Raw genomic sequence first — 16,492 nt, 5'->3', positions numbered from 1 at the left:
GTGGCTTAAGTTGTCTTCACAGCATGTTTATTCCTTTCTAGTTATTGGGGTATACTTTAAGATGATCCTTTGGGATTAAAACATAAATCAAAATACTAGAACTGTATAGCTGGTCAGTCTACATTTATAAAGAGAATGGAAGGTTATGACGTTTTGGTTGTGACATTCCTAATTATTCAAAACAGCTTTGAGATTAAGACATAAACCAAGGTACCAGAATTATGTAGTTGGTCATGTTGTATCTGTAAAGAGAAACGGAAAGCTGTGACGACAGTCTGATTAAATAGACATCTAAATCTGTCTTTATTTTTGAAAGATGCTTATTGCTGTAACATTTCTGGCATTTTTGTTTTGTTCATTCATGGGTTGTGGTGTCACTGGCTAGGTGAGCATCTTTTGCCCTTGAATTGCTGGGCCATTTCAGAGTCAACCGCGTTGTTGTAGGTCTGGAGTCACATGTTGGCCAGACTGGATAAGGACAGCAGATTTCCTTCCCTAATGGGGACATTAGTGAACCCGATGGGTTTTTATGACAAGTGACAATGGTTTCACAGTCATCATTAGACTTTATTCCAGATTTTTATTGAATTCAAATTTCACCATTTGCCATAATGGGATTTGAACCTGGGTCCCCAGAATATTACCGAGTCAGTCCAGTGAGAATATCACTGTGCCAGTGCTGCCTCTTGGATTTGCAACATTTACCATTCAAACTGTTTTATTTGGCTTTGTAAGAGTTAAAATTGTTAGGTGGAGGGAATTTTTGGCTTGCATCGTTAAATAGAAACAGATGAAACACAGCCGTTCCATTGTACAGAATATACCTTTGATTCTAGGCATGCCATGTTAATTATATGAAGATACTAATTGTTCCCCAATCATTAATTTGATGGGGTAGGAGAATTTAACCAAATAGGAGCAATTATTTCTGCATTAGTAAACATAAATTTAGATGTGCTGAGATTCTAAAATGGTTACTATTATACTGAAACATGCAATAAATCTGCAAAATCCATTAATTTTATCATAGTTGATCATTTTCATTTTATTTCTTTTTTAATTGCTCAGATTTTTATTGCAAACAGAAGGTTAAATACAAGACTTAGTCAGCACACTGCTGCAATTAGTTATGTGTTGGAAGACTTGGATTTGAATCTTGGCAACTCAGATTTGTTGGCTCTTGAGCTCCCTACATTTAATGAATCTTGGCCAGACCATCTGGGATAAGGAAGGAAAACTTATCAGGGGGAGAAGATTGCATTGTATAACGTGGAAGAGAGAAAAATGTCTTTGGAAGCTAGGCTCCAGAAGGTGGAAAATCCACAGATTAAAGAGGACAAGGATTCTCCACGTGAATGTAACAAGGGGTACATTGGGAAGCTTTTGAGAGTCTTATCTCGCCCTCAACTAAATTTTCTGTTCTTCCTGCCGAAGTGGACAAACTCAGTTTCTGACCTGATACCTCATCTGCCGGATTTTTGTCTGCTCACTTAATCTTTCTATATTCCTGTGCAAATTCTTTTATCCTCCTCACAACTTGCTTTCCTACCTGTCTTTGTATCATCAGTAAATTTAGCGATTTAATACATTTGGTATCGATCATAAACAGTTGAGGCCCCAGCACTGATCCCTGTAGCTCTCCATTAGTTTCAGCTTGCTAACCAGAAAGTAATCTGTTTATCTCAAGTTTCATTTCCTGTTCGTTCACCAATTCTCTATCTAGGCTGATATATTGCCCCCAACACCTTGACCTCATCTTGTGCACTGACCTTTTTATGTAACACCTTACCAAAAACCTTTAGGAAATCCAAATACACGATATCTTCTGGTACCCCTTTATTCACCCTGCTTGTTGCATCCTCAAAGAAACCATCTCCTGAACCCATGATTTCGGCCACCTTGAAAGACAAGGATTGTATGTGATATGCAACAGCAGCAACCCGTAGGTCCTTTTCAAGTCTTTCTCCACCCTGATTTGCCACATTGCTACTCTTCCATCATGGTGGGGTCAAAGTTCTGGAACTCCCTAACGTTATTTTGATGGGTTTTTAAACACAATAACTAACCAGCACATTTTTCAAGAGTTAAATAAGGATGGAAATTAAATTCTGGCCGCCTTAGTGAGAACATCCCAAAATCCTGAGAATGAATAAAAATATTTTTTTAAGCTTTGCATCAGTTTTGTCAGGGAGGATTGTTAAAGTATTGCATTGATACTCCCAGTACATAAATGACCCATTACACACTTTAGCAAAATAAAAATTGGACAGAAACTGGAAAAAAATCAATGTCAACAAAGCAGTGAAACTACATGAAGCAATCCCAAAACAGGGAAAAAATTGAGCAGTGATTGAATTGGTTGATATTTTTCAGAGCTCTGCAATTACTGGAGGAATCCCTGAGGACTGTAGATTGACATCTATGATTCCATCATCAAGAAGATGTATATTCTGTAAAGCTTGGACAGAATGACTTGAACATTTGTCCACTGAATATGAATAGATGAATAGTTTATAGCTGTATATAAGCATGGGACCAGGAATCTGAAACACTTCCACTTAACAGTGTAAGAAACAAATATTTGGCAATTGGCCACTTACCCAAAAAGTTATCTAATGCTTTGTAAAGTTTCAACGTTGTCTGTCTTCTCCGTTGATTCCATAGTTTCACCATTCTCTGTGTAAAGTAGTTGAATCTAAACTTAATTGCACCTTTGCCATTCTATGTCTCCTGGTTATGGACACCATTGGCACTCTCAAAATATGAGGGTTCTGTGGTTCTTAATTCCTCAGTATACTTTGCATTCTGGAATAGTCACACCCTGAGTCTCACAGAATAAACAGTTCCAAGATCTTGGAGTTTCTTCATAATTTGGGTGGACTAATCTAGATTTAAAAGGAAATCAATTTATGGCACTACAATTCCTTCATTGTACAAAGGGATGATACATTTTCTGTCCTTAACCTCTTTCCACATTAGCTGAATATGGTGAGAGGAGACCTGCTTGTGTGCATTTGGTTGGGGTTAGTTGGATGTCCTCAATCCCTTGCAGATATTGTTTGAGGAATTTGGTGATGATGGGAAATTATCTTCTCTGTGACAGCTGCTAAGAAGTTGTTGTGGGAAAATTACCACTTCAGAGTCAGACTGGAGGAACAACAATACAGTTTTATTTAATGAAGCTTCGTGGAGAAAAGGCACCAGCACTCCACAGTACTGGACAGCTATCTTCTCTCGATGAAACAATAGAAGCGGTCCATCTTTATACCCTTTACACAATAGGTGGACTGGACACGATTATCACATTGTTATGGTCAAATGGGTACAGCATTTCTTAGCTCATTATTATGGACAGGTACAGCCATGATCGTTTCAATATCACATTGTTCCATGAATGGGTACATTTCCTCTTTATCAATGACTTAATTTTATTCTATTCTTGTAGTAAGTGGTTGCTTTGTGTTTATGCATTCCTGTTCTTAATCTCCCTATCAGACCCCATTGTCCCAGGACTATCTTTATCTCTTTTAAGGTGCCTGGCTCCCTGAAGCGTCTTGTTCCCTTTTTTAATTCAATTAACTGTCTGTCCTGTGGTTTAAATTTTAAATAGTTGCCTGTGTTTGAAAGTCAGTGTCTGTGTTGGAAGTCAGTGCAGGTTTTATGCCTTTTAACCCCTTATGTGCCGGACAGCTATTTTTATGCCAGGTACTCATCTTTATGGCTTTTTCCGCCTTCAAAGTTTATCTGTATGCAGACAACTGACAACTTTTACCTATGACCTTATCGTATGACTTGGACAGTACGTTTGATGCATAATTTAACGCCACTGAGATGTTGGGATAAAAACTGTGGTTAGGATGCTAAGACCACACTCTCTCTCTTTTTGTGAATTACATCAGCGTGGTGAGTGTGTAAAATATTTAAACCTGGACAAAGGCTTCAGTATAAAAACATAAGAGTAGGCCACCTGGCCCCTTGAGCCTGCTCTGTCCTTCATTAAGATCATGGCTGATCTTTTCATAGACTCGGTTCCATTTACCTGCTTGGTCACCATAACGATTAATTCATTTGCGGTTCAAAAATTGATCTATCCTTGCCTTAACAACATTTAATAAGATAGCCTCAACTGCTTCACTGAGCAGGGAATTTTACAGATTCACATCCCTTTAGGTGGAGAAGTTCTTCCTCAACTCGGTCCTAAATATACTCCCCCTTATTTTGAGGCCGTGCCCTTAGCTCTAGCTTCACCTGCCAGTGGAAACAACCTGCCTACTTCTATCTTATTTATTCCCTTCATAATCTTGTATGTTTCAATAAAATCTCTCTCTCTTTTGAATTCCAAGGAGTATGGTCCCAGTCTACTTAGTCTCACTTCATAAGCCAACCCTCTCAACTCCGGAATCTCTGGTGAATCTCTTCTGTACCCTCCAGTGCCAGTGTATCCTTTCTCAAGTAAGAAGACCAAAACTCCAGGTGTGGCTTTGCCAGCACTTTATACAGCTGCAACATAACCTCCCTGTTTTTAATGTCCATACCTTTAGCAATGGAGGACAAACTTCCTTAATTACCTGTTGCACCTGCAAACCAACTTTTTGTGATTAATGCACAAGGACACCCAGGTTCCTCTGCACAGCAGAATGCTGCAATTTTTTACTATTTGAATAAAAGTCCATTTTGCTGCTGTTCTGACCAAACTTGATGACCTCACATTTACCAACATTGTATGCCATCTACCAGACCCTTGCCCATTCACTTAGACTGTCTATATCACTTTGCAGGCTTTACTCTGCCACTCATCAATTTTGACGCATCACACATGGTCCCCAACTCCAAATCACCTATAGTTATTAAAAATGATTGAAGCCATTTCTGGCTATGACTCAAACAAAAGGAATTTTCTAGTATTTGGAACAGATGCCAACTTGTTATTTCAAAAGGGCATTACTCACCCCTGCAGCTGCAGAGAACCAATAGTACACAAAGACTAGAAGCCAAGCTGAGTCATTGAATATGAGCAGTCTGTGGACAAAGAACCATGAAATCTCTTGGCATTATTAACAGTGGAAACATTAACAATCTCAAGGGTGGAGACCAAGGAATATACATTCTTTGTCCAAGCCAGTGGAGCACTGGGAGTTAATTGACACCCACCGCCACTTCCCAAGTCTGTTGGAATCTATAATATTGCCTTGTGGAACTGCATCACTCAGACTGCCATCCAGCAGGCTGTACTCAGTACTGGGGGTCTAGTACTGAGTGATCCCACTCAATCAATACATAGACTTATGAAGTCAGCATGTAGTTCAAGAACGAAAAGGAATTTTATTTGCTAATGCATGGATTGGGAGAGAGAATAGCCAATGGCCGCTGTCTATTATCTGTGCCTTAACATTACAAATGTAGAATTGATACACTGTTGTGAACACTTCAGTGTCTGCCCCAGCCTGTCTGTCAAGTCAGGAGGGTCCAATTACAATATTACACATTATTACCTTAACCAATAATGTTCCACTTGTCAACAGGATTAGGAGATCATGAGCACATTGCCTCTGTAGATTCGTCCCTCATCACCTAGGAAACCTAACCCATGTCAATTCCATTAATCAAGGCCATAGCTAACATTTGTAAATTTTAGTTGGTGAAAGGAGTCATTCTCTGCCCAAATTTGATGTTGTCTTATCAGCTTGAGAGACTGCTGCAGCCTTGCTACCCATGAATGAATCCACTCTCTTATATTCTAGGCCTGTGAAATTTACTTATGCTTATCCAAAAACAGCGAAGAGAAAGTGTCTTTTTATTCTTCATTGTGAAAGAATTTGGCTAATCTACCACTGTATTTGTCATCATGTTGCATTCAGAACGAAGTTGGCCAAGGAGCACAATATGTATATATTTAAAATACTGTTTAAGTTTATATTATCTGGTTAATTTGTGATTATACAGTTTATTATACCTTTGCATATTTTGTTCCAGGCATATTATGAATTATGTCTATATATAAGGCACTTTATAATTAGCTTAACCAAGCCTACTTATTACAGTAAAACTAAAATGAAAGGCCACATAATAAGAATTCCATACTACACCAACCCCCCCCTCCCCATCACAGGCAGTAGGTTAGAAAAAAGGGCTCTGTCCATATCTGGAAACCAGAACTAGAGGGCACAGCCTCAATGTAAGGTGGGGGGGCAGTTTAGAACAGAATTGAGGAGGAACTTTTTTTCTCAGAGGGTGGTGAATCTCTGGAATTCTCTGCCTGTTGAAGTGTTGGAGGCTACCTCATTGAATATGTTTAGTCATGGGTAGATCGATTTCTGATCAATAAGGAAATTAAGGGTTATGGGGTGCAGGTGGGTAAGTGGAACTGACCAATTCAGATCAGCCATGATCTTGCTGAATGGCGGGGCAGGCTCGAAGGGCTAGATGGCCTACTCCTGCCCCTATTTCTTACGTTCTTTTGATACCTGGCTCCTCACTATACACTATTACCACCAGAACTTCTGTATCACCACCTTTTGGACTAATTCATCATCACATGCAAACACATCATGGAAATCATCTCTCCTGGAAAAATGAATTATCCAGCATTGGTCTTTAACCTACTAACTCTGTGAAAGGATGGACCATTAGACTTTGATTCTGGACTTGCATGAAACAACATTCTTATTTTGTTGTAAACTTCCACTCAACCTTTTTTCTGTGTCTCATCTTTATTGTATAAATGAAAAGGAGGCCATGTTGCTATCCTCTTGTGTTGAGTGTGTGCAAATCAATTAATCTTTTTAGATCATTCTATCTTTGAGTTTGTGGTGGAATTATTAATAGATAATTGGATCACACCAAAACTGAGGGGTTGGGAAATATGCTACTGCTAACAATGATCAAAAGCACCTTCGTTTACTGAAAGGTGGTGAAAGGAGAAATTGGGGCTGCGTAAATTAAAAATCCCCTCCGATCTGTAACACCATCATCATCATCCAATCACTTCTCTGATCAAACGATAGCATCTAATTAGCTGCTGTTGCTGAAAAAATGTGTTTTGTCAAAACATTTCATTTTGTAAGAACATAAGAAATAGGAGCAGGAGTAGGCCATCTAGCCGTTCGAGCTTGTACTCTTAAGGGTACCAGAATCAGGGTTCAACAACTTCATTTTGTATGAGAAGAGATTACTGATTGGTTTGCAAGTGGACTCTGGTAGAGATGTTGCCATGAAGAATGCATTGGTTCATAGTGATTGACAGTTAACTGCCAAACATTGCTTGAAGTATACCCAGGCAGCTTGATTGGTGAAGAACTTGCCAAAAAACAGTGAAAAGAAGATGCCTAAGACAGTACTGGACCGAGCTAGAGCCCCAGGCTAGCCACACCAACCCCTGCCGACTGTGGCGAGGTCTGCAAGATATAACAGGCTATTAAATGAATGGATGTAAAATTGCTAGCTCCAACACATCTTTCCCTGATGAGCTCAATGCATTCTATGCCTGATATGAGCAAGAGGTCAGCGAGAGCATGCGCTGTGCCCTAGAAGCCCTGGATGAACCTGCATCTGGGGTCACCATTGCAGATGTCAGAGCAACTTTTTCGAAGGTCAACCCATGGAAAGCAACTGGCCCAGGTGGGGTTCGCGGACAAGCAGTTGGATCCTGTGTGGACTTGCTGGCGGGGGTATTTGCAGACATCTTCAACCTTTGTTTACAACAATCTGAGATCCCTGTTTCAAGAAGATGACCATCATTCCGGTACCTAAGAAAAGCATGTCTTAATGACTGTCATCTAGTGGCTTTGACATCCATCAGTATGAAGTGCTTCAAAAGGCTAGTCATGGCATGAATGATTCCAGCCTCCCAGAATTGCCTGAATCCACTACAGTTTACCTATTGCTGCAACAAGTCCACAGCAGACACCATCTCCTTGGCTGTGCACTCAACCCTGGAACACCAAGATAACAAGGACACCTATGTCCAACTTCTATTTATTGATGATAATTCAGCCTTCAACACTTATTCCCACATTTCTAGTGATGTCAGAATTGGACAAATTTATTGTCAGACCAGATCATTATATGGTTTGACCAGAAGTTGATTTTTTTCAGGTGCATGTCTATTGGTTTAACTATAGAGTAAAGCTTTCTGTTGGTTTTTGTTCTGAATTGGTTTAAGTAAACCTGCATTTATAAACACATTTAACATTATTAAATGTCCTGAGACATTTTATGAGAGTGCTGTCAAATAAAATGTAATGTCAAACCCACTGAAGTGATATTAAGACAGATGACCTAAAGTGTAGCTGAAGAGTTGGATTTTAAGAAACGCTTTAAAGGAGGAAAGAGGCATGTCGTTGAAGAAGTTTGAGGAGAAACATTCAGCATGGGGCCGAAGCAGCCGAATCCAAAGCAGGACACTATGTTGAGAGATGCAGTTGGTGTGCATTTCTTTCTGAATGTTTGAACAGTGAGCAGGAGTAGGCCATTCAGGCCCTTGGACTTGTGCTGCCATTGAATAAGATCATGGCTGATCTGATAGTAATCTCATCTGCATTCTGCCTGCCCTCAATAACCAGTCATCCCTTTGTAAACCATAAATCTATTCACCTCTGCTTTGGAAATATTCAAAAACTCTGCTTCTGTTACCTTTTCAGGGAAGAGAGTTCCAAAGACACGCAACCCTCAAAGAAATTTCTTTTGCTTCTTCACCTTTTTAAATGGGTGACCTCTTATTTTTGTTTAAACAGTGACCTCAAGTTCTAGATTCTTCCACAGGAGGAAACATCCTCTCCACATCCACCCTGTCAAGACTTATCAGTATTTGATAAAGCGTCACCCAGATTTGAAGTATTGGCTCTATGCTCTATTCTCTGTCCACAGATGCTGTCAGGTCTGCTGAGATTTTCTAGCATTTTCTGTTTTTGTTTCAGATTGCAGCATCTGCAATATTTTGCTTTTATTCCGTCAGGATCTTGTATGTTTCAATCAAGTCACCTCTTACTTCTCTAAACCCCAGTGGATACAAGCTTGGCCTGTCCAACCCTTCCTCCATGAGACAACCCACTAATTCCAGGTATTTGTCCGGTAAACCTGCTGTGACCTTTCACATCTTCCCTTAAATAAGGATAGGTTGATTGGCCATGCTAAAAAATTGCTCTTTAGAGTCGTGAGATGCGTAGGTTAGAGGGACTAGAGGGTAAATATGTAGGGATAGGGGGGTAGGGCCAGGGTGAGTTTACGGTCAGTGCAGACTTGATGGGCCTCCTTCTGCACTACAGGGTTTCTGTGGTTTCTATAAGGCAACCGCTGCTCTCGACGTGCTCTCAATAGTGCCCTGTTGAGGTGAAGCATAACTTTAGTTCTGTATTTGATTCCACTCGCAATAAATTATAACATATTTTGTTAGCTTCCCCAATTTCCAGCTGTACCTGCACACTAGCCTCTGTTAATCATGCAGTAAGACACACAGATCCCTCTGCAATCTCTCGCAATTTAGATAATATGCTTTTTTATTCTTCCTGCCAAAATGGGCAATTTCACATTTTCCCACATTACACTCCAGATCCTTGCCCAATTATTTAACCTATCTGTATCTCTGTGACTTCATTACGTGTTTTTTGCAATTAACTTTATTACCTATCTTTATCCTCAGCAAATTTGGCAACCATCCAGCACTGATTCCTTTGTCATGCCAGTCATTACATGCTGCCAACCTGCAAAAGACAAACTTATGTCTGCTCTCTGCCTCCTGTTAGCCAGCTAATCTTCTATCCATTGCCAATATATTACCCCAAATACTGAGCTTTTACACTTGGCAATAACATTTATGTGGCAGATGCGTTCTGGAAATCTAAGTACAATATATCCACTGGTTCCCGTTTATCCACATCATCTTACTTCCTCAAAGAAGTCCAATAAGTTGGTTAAACACAATTCCCCTTTGACAAAACCATGTCATCTCTGCCTGATTCCCTTGAACTTATCCAAAAGCCCTGCTATTTCATAATGTGGGCCTCTTTAAAATTATCATTTTCCCTATGACAAATGTTAAGCTAACTGGCCCATAGTTTCCCACTTTCTATCTCCCTCCCTTTCGAATCAAGGAATTTTATTTGCTATTTTCCAATTCAGTGGGACCTTTCTGGAACCTAGCAAGTTTTGGCAAAAAAAAGCTGCTTCAACTATCTCATTAGATACCTTGACACTCTGTTCAGCTACCTTGTCAATACATTGTGCCAGTATTGAAAGGTGGAAAATAACGAATGATCTGATCAACCACATTGAGCCAATTAGTCTTGCTTATTTTGAGATTTGACATTGTATGCTTATGAAAATCATTGTCATGTATTCACTATTTACTGCTTTGAATTGAGCCTTCTGCCATTATAACTATGATATAAAGAAAATATAAAGCACGTTTAAATCATGTACATGAAGCAAAAGAATTGGGCAACAGATTTAAATTGTGTGGGAGAGGAGAAGCATGAACAAGAAAGAAAACCTGATATTTATTTTTGTTTCAACTGGTAACATTAATTTTCTTCTCAGAGGATGAGACATGACACTTTAACAGTAATTGTTGGTGATTTTGCTGTTTAAACTAACTGACTCCCAAGTACATGTGCCCTAACACATAACATGATATAAAAGGAAGATGGGAGATCTAAATTCTGGTCTTTTCTGAATGGTGTATGACAGTTTTCTGTTTGAAACAGAATGCATACACAAATGAATCACTTCAACTTGATACTTAAACTTACAAATGTTTTTAGTGTGATACTTGAAATCATCTTTTCTTCAGTGCAGGCAAATGTGACTTTGTAGCATTGACCATTTACAAGCTTGAAACATGGCCCTGTATGTGTTACTTTCCAATAGGAAAATCCAATTAATTAATTGTATATTTTCCAGATATCCAGTGAAAATTATTGAGACACTATTGAATGTCAAGCATAATGTTAGGTTCTGCTTTGTAGGTTTCAATTCAGAATACCCAAAGATTTGGAAAGTGAAAACTCATTTTTGGTCTTTGGCGAGGAAAGTGAAGTTGGATATGAAGTACTGATTTTCATGGCCAGAGAGACGTAAGTTTTTCTTTGAATTGGTGTGATGCCAGCTACTTGCTGACATGACACCAGGAAGGAAAGTTTGACGGGGATAGTGTCAAAAGCAAGGTAAGTTTGGAGTCGACTTGGAGGCACGCAGAAGAGAAACTATAATTTAGGGCTATGGCAGGGAGGAAACCTAGAAAATTTGACTTGGTGAACTTGGAAAAGGGAGGGAAGTGTCTTACTTGAGACAAAGTAACACACAAACCCTCATACTTGAGGTGGAGAGAGGATAGTATTTCCTCCCTATCTCCACCTACTCCGGTTAAGATCAAGTGTAGTATCGACATGCTGCACTTGGTTGAAGTCATTGGGTTACATTTCAGCTTCATTTGAAGCAATTTTTTAAAGCGGCATCTCGGCCATTTGGCTAAGATGCAAATAAGATCAAGCCCTGGAGGAGGAGCTACACCTACTCCAGTCAGCTTGGATCATGTAGATCAAGCCCAAGACAGGAGGTGAGAGCCCTGTCTTGTCAGCTTGGATTGGGAATGTCCCAACTTGTTGAGACTCTGAATTGGGTTTAATTTGACTTGATTGGATTGGAATAAAGCTTAAAAAAAAGGGCTTGAAGTACCCATGATTCTACCCAACCTCAGGTCTGAATAGTCTTCTCCAAGTTTTCTGTTTTCAGTGTGGAGAATATTTTTTGTCGGTGTTTTGGTTCAAAGTCATACTTTGAACAGAAAAAAGCACTGCTGAAACAATGATTGACAGGATGATCTTGGGAGTAGTTAGCATTTTACTGAGAGGAGAATTCGATCCTCTTAGGTTTAGATGATCCAGCCAGATCTGATGATGTGATGAGTGACTTAATCAGCTGTGTGCAATACATACTCAGGCTTAAGGGAATAGAGATGGGGTTTAATTAAGGTATGTCATTGAGCAAATTGATGGCTGCAAAAATGTGCCATTGTTGGTGACTTGGGGAAAGTTTTTTTTTCCCTGGGGTAGCCAAAAAGGGGAATTGGATTAGGAGCTGGAAAGGACATGAGATAAAAATTTTTGGTCACTGATTTTTGCTGTGACAATAACTGAGTGTTTTGGTGTTTGATGTTATTGCAGAGCAAATCTGACAGCAACATCTGGCATTCACGCTTGCAAACTTAAATACAGAAATCCAAACATTGCTGTCAATGAAAGCCTGCTGCTGGCTCAAGTTTTCAGCGTAGAATCACTGTAATAGTAGAATGTAGGTGCATTAGGTATGCTCAGCTGAAAAATTTGGCACTCATATACTTGGGACTCAGTTTTTAACAGCAAAATTGGTCACAATTACTCCTGAATAATCCTTGCCCTTGTAAAAAAATTTTTTTACAAGTGCTAAGCCTCATCCTCTGAAAAGAAAACTAATGTTGCAGATTGAAACAAAAAGTAAAAATCAGGTTTTCTGTTTGTCTCATTCATCCCTCTCCCCTCCCCCATAATTGAAATCTGTTTCCCAGTTCCTCTTTTGCTTCATATCCATGATTTAAATGTACTTTGTATTTTCTGTTTATTAAATTTCTTGATTTATAGCCTGCATGTCTGTGAGGCAACCTCTGTCTGGTAGAAGAGCAACTGTACGTGAGAAGAACTGCAGTAAACATTCCTTTGGGAGCAAAGTTCGGTCTAAGTTGTTAACATATGATATTAAGTAGGCCAGTAATTTGTTTGAGAAATGAAGAAGACAAATGTGTGTTTGTGAATGAAACCACTGATTCCAAAATTTGGGTTTTTGTGGTGAAGAGCGGGTATTTGGTAACAGGGGCGAAAGAAAATGCGGAGCAATGCTCATGAGAGGGAAGGCAGACTTGGGAGTGATTCATGTAAATCATTGGAGATGGAGTGAAAGAAGAGTACAAAATACAAGAGGAAATGAAAGATGCAGTCTGACCAATAAAACAAGCAAAATAGAAGAAATGAAAAGGACTGAGAAAGAATTTATAATGAGACTTGATGGTACAGCTGAGATTCGAAGTGAGTAGTCTGACAAAATTCTGACTGAGGTATCGCAATTAGTTTGGAACATTTTTGCTCAAGTAATGTCATGAACTCAGTAAAGATTAGTTTTTTTTTTGGAAAATTTAAAGACTCTGGTATTGAGAAACTCCATGAGGTCCATTGTTTGAAACAAAATAAATTTATGGCATAAAAATCCAAGAACGTGAGTACTAATAGCAACACTCTTTTAAATAGTTACATCAAAGACATTTAATGTACCATCAACACAAGTTACTGATACTAGCCCAAAATTTTAAACCCAAATTTCCTTGTCCTATTTGACTTAGACCATAGAATCCCTACAGTGCAGAAGGAGGCCATTTGGCCTATCGAGTCTGCACCAACCACAATCCCACTAGGCCCTCTTTCTGTAACCCCTCATATTTACCCCGCTCATCCCCTAACACTAGGGTTAATTTAGCATGGCCAATCAACCTAATGTGCACATTTTTGGATTGTGGGAGAAACCGAAGCACCCGGAGGAAGCCCACGCAGACACTGAGTCTGGAATTGAACCTGGATTCCTGGTGCTGTGAGGCAGCAGTGCTAGCCATTGTGCCATCGTGCCACCTGAGTAAGTTAAATACTTAGCAGAAGCACCACTGGTCTGAGTAGTGTTCCAAAGATCTGTATGAGATTTCCTGGGCCCTCCACTTCTGGCAAGTTGTCCCTTCAATCATCCCATAATTGTAGACTCCTAGTTCAACATAAGTGTCACTGGCGTGTTAAGTGTTACCACCTTGGGTCAATACTTTCCCAGCCCTTTATATTCTTTAACACTGTCATCTTGTATCCAGAACTCCTTGTTCAGCTTGGTTATTCCAGAAATCCAATTGATTGTTCACAGAACCTTTCAGTTATTGCGGGTTTAAACCCTTTTAGCTTGGGTACAAAATTTCAACTGAACTCTGCCCAAAGAAAATTTTCTCTGCAGTTAGATTGTCCTAAACTACACAGGAATGCCATTTCCCCTGTAATTACCTTCTTGTTTCCCTCCTTTTTATATCTCCCTGGTCATATGATGTTTATTAGAATCAAGTTTGCCTTTTTCAAAAAATTATCTTCCAGAGCAACCTAGTTCTTAAGGAACCACCAACCTAGCTATGTTGGTTAGGTGCATTGACCCAAACAGGTGCCAGAGTGAAGCAACTAGGGGAATTTCACAGTAACTTCATTGCAGTGTTAATGTAAGCCTTACTTGTAACTACTAAATAAACTTTAACTTCTAAACCTAATAAACTTTACGTTTCCCTCCACAAGCACGTGGGCCATCATAATTAGGATATCTTTTGGGTTTGCAGATATGTTTAAAACAAGCACTTTTGTCACTATATTTCTTTTCTGTCTCCTTTTGGTTAATGCTGTACTACAGTTTTGTGCTTCATGATTTTATTTAGTTCCCTATCAGTTCCCTACTTTCTGTAACTTGCACTTCATGTGTAAACGGTTAAATATGACAGGTGGATGGAATGTATTTGGTTAACTTAATCCTGTTCAATGTCAATCAGTAGACTACCTGCACGATAAATTCTAACTAGTTTATAAAGAATATGGCCATTGTGGAATCTACAGTAAGGTTACTTTGGTTACATAATTCCCGACCTCAGTCTGTCTTGTAAGAACTGTAAATCATTAATACATTTTAAATGGCTCAGCATACCACGATTGTCAGATAGCAATCTGACATAGTTCCAGTTAAATTCAATGTGGATTTAACTGAGTTACTTGGTTGTTTGCAAATTGCTTTACTGCTCAGCCACTAGTCTGTTAACCCCTTTTTGGAGTTCACTTTTAAGAAACATTATGGCTGCACTCTAGCGGCCCTGTTAGCTGTGGGTGCATATCCTGTAATGGCTGCTATATATTGTGAGCGGCCAAAAACAGGATCTGCAGTGGCAAGATCTCAGTTTGAGAACTTCCCTGCCCCTGTTGGTGATGAGCTCAAACTCCTTGCTCCTGTCCCTTCACCCTCACATCTACATGGTGCAAAGAGCTCATCTGCTTCTGCATGTCTCTGCAACTTACCTTTAAACCTGCCCGAGCCCTGAACCCGCATCTTGCTCATTTTTGCACTTGTGCCCAATCCAAGATCATCTTGCTCAAAAGACAGAGAAACACTCCGACCTCAGATACACACTAAACTGCTGACCCCACTCAGCATTTCCTTCTGCACCACCACTCCTCCCCAACCCATGAACTGGTAATTTGCATGCATTCCTCTGCTCATTTGCTGTTCCCCTCCTTTTGAAAGCCATCCCTTCATACTCTGATATATATTTTTAAAATCCTCAGCATGTTCTTGCAATTTACTGCCCAATTTACAGTTGTTCCTACCTCACTGAGGTGATTGAACATGTCCCGTCCCAGACCCATGCTCGTGTTTCCCACATTTCCACATTGGGTCTCTGTCTTGATCTGAGCACAGGTATAGTCCAAGCCACTGATGACATCCTCATTGACCAAGATGTGTTATTCTTTCTGAAGTCTTTGGCAAGATTGAGTACAACATCCTCCACAAGTAACCACTTTTCCACTTTCCAGGCCACTGGAATTATCCTCATCTGGGTTTGATTCTAAGCTATAAAATCGTAGAGAAACATCTCTAGCATGTTTACTCCCTCCCTGCTACCAAACAGTTAGCGTTTGGAATACTTCAGGGATCTATCCTTGCTGCGCCCCCTACCACATGTTACTTCTTGGTGACACCTTTGAGAATCTAGAATGTTTGAGATCTTCAGCTCTGAGGAAATTCATGGCCAATTTTATTTCATTTGTTGGTCATGCCGTTCTGTTGCAAGATACACCTCCAGCACTTAGATGTGGTAATTTAAGATTTAACTTCCTGATTTTAAATTGAGAACTGATTTGTGTTTGATAGTCCCTTCCTCTCAGCACTGATCTTAAAATGCAGTTGCCATTGTTATGAATTGCAGTCTAAACAATTGTTATGGGATTTTTTGTGTTTTGCACAGAGTTGTATGTTTGTATAATGACATTTCCAACCTATGTTGTAATGCTAAGGTTAACTACCCTTGGGTTACATTTACCCATTTTCTGAGAAGTAGTAAACTGCTTTTATACCAACTCTGAAATTAGTATGTACCTACTATAAATTCACTTTCACGTTACTTAACATAGAACACTACAGCACAAACAGGCCCTTCGGCCCACAAGTTGCGCCGATCACATCTATACCTACCAAGCCATAGAACTATCTGTAACTCCCAACCCTGTTAGGTCCCATATACTCATCCAGAAGTCTTTTAAAAGACCCCAGCGAGTTCGCCTTTACCACCGATGGCAGCTGATTCCACTCACTCACCACCCTCTGAGTGAAAAACTTACCCCTAACATCTCCTCTGTACTTGCTTCCCAGCACCTTAAGCCTGTAACCTGTACTTGATACTTACTCTTTA

General features: G+C 39.7%; 1 protein-coding gene across 3 annotated transcripts in view; it reads left to right on the top strand.

Annotated features, from left to right (window-relative positions):
* The window catches only part of nedd4l (NEDD4 like E3 ubiquitin protein ligase), a 427,841-nt gene that overhangs the window by 108,338 nt on the left and 303,011 nt on the right, over positions 1 to 16,492 (top strand). The gene's annotated exons all lie outside the window — the stretch shown is intronic.

Source organism: Carcharhinus amblyrhynchos, chromosome 1, assembly GCF_965287045.1.
Source record: "Carcharhinus amblyrhynchos chromosome 1, sCarAmb.v2.hapA, whole genome shotgun sequence".
In the NCBI taxonomy this organism is placed as follows: domain Eukaryota; kingdom Metazoa; phylum Chordata; class Chondrichthyes; order Carcharhiniformes; family Carcharhinidae; genus Carcharhinus; species Carcharhinus amblyrhynchos.
This window is presented reverse-complemented; position numbering and strand designations above follow the sequence as displayed.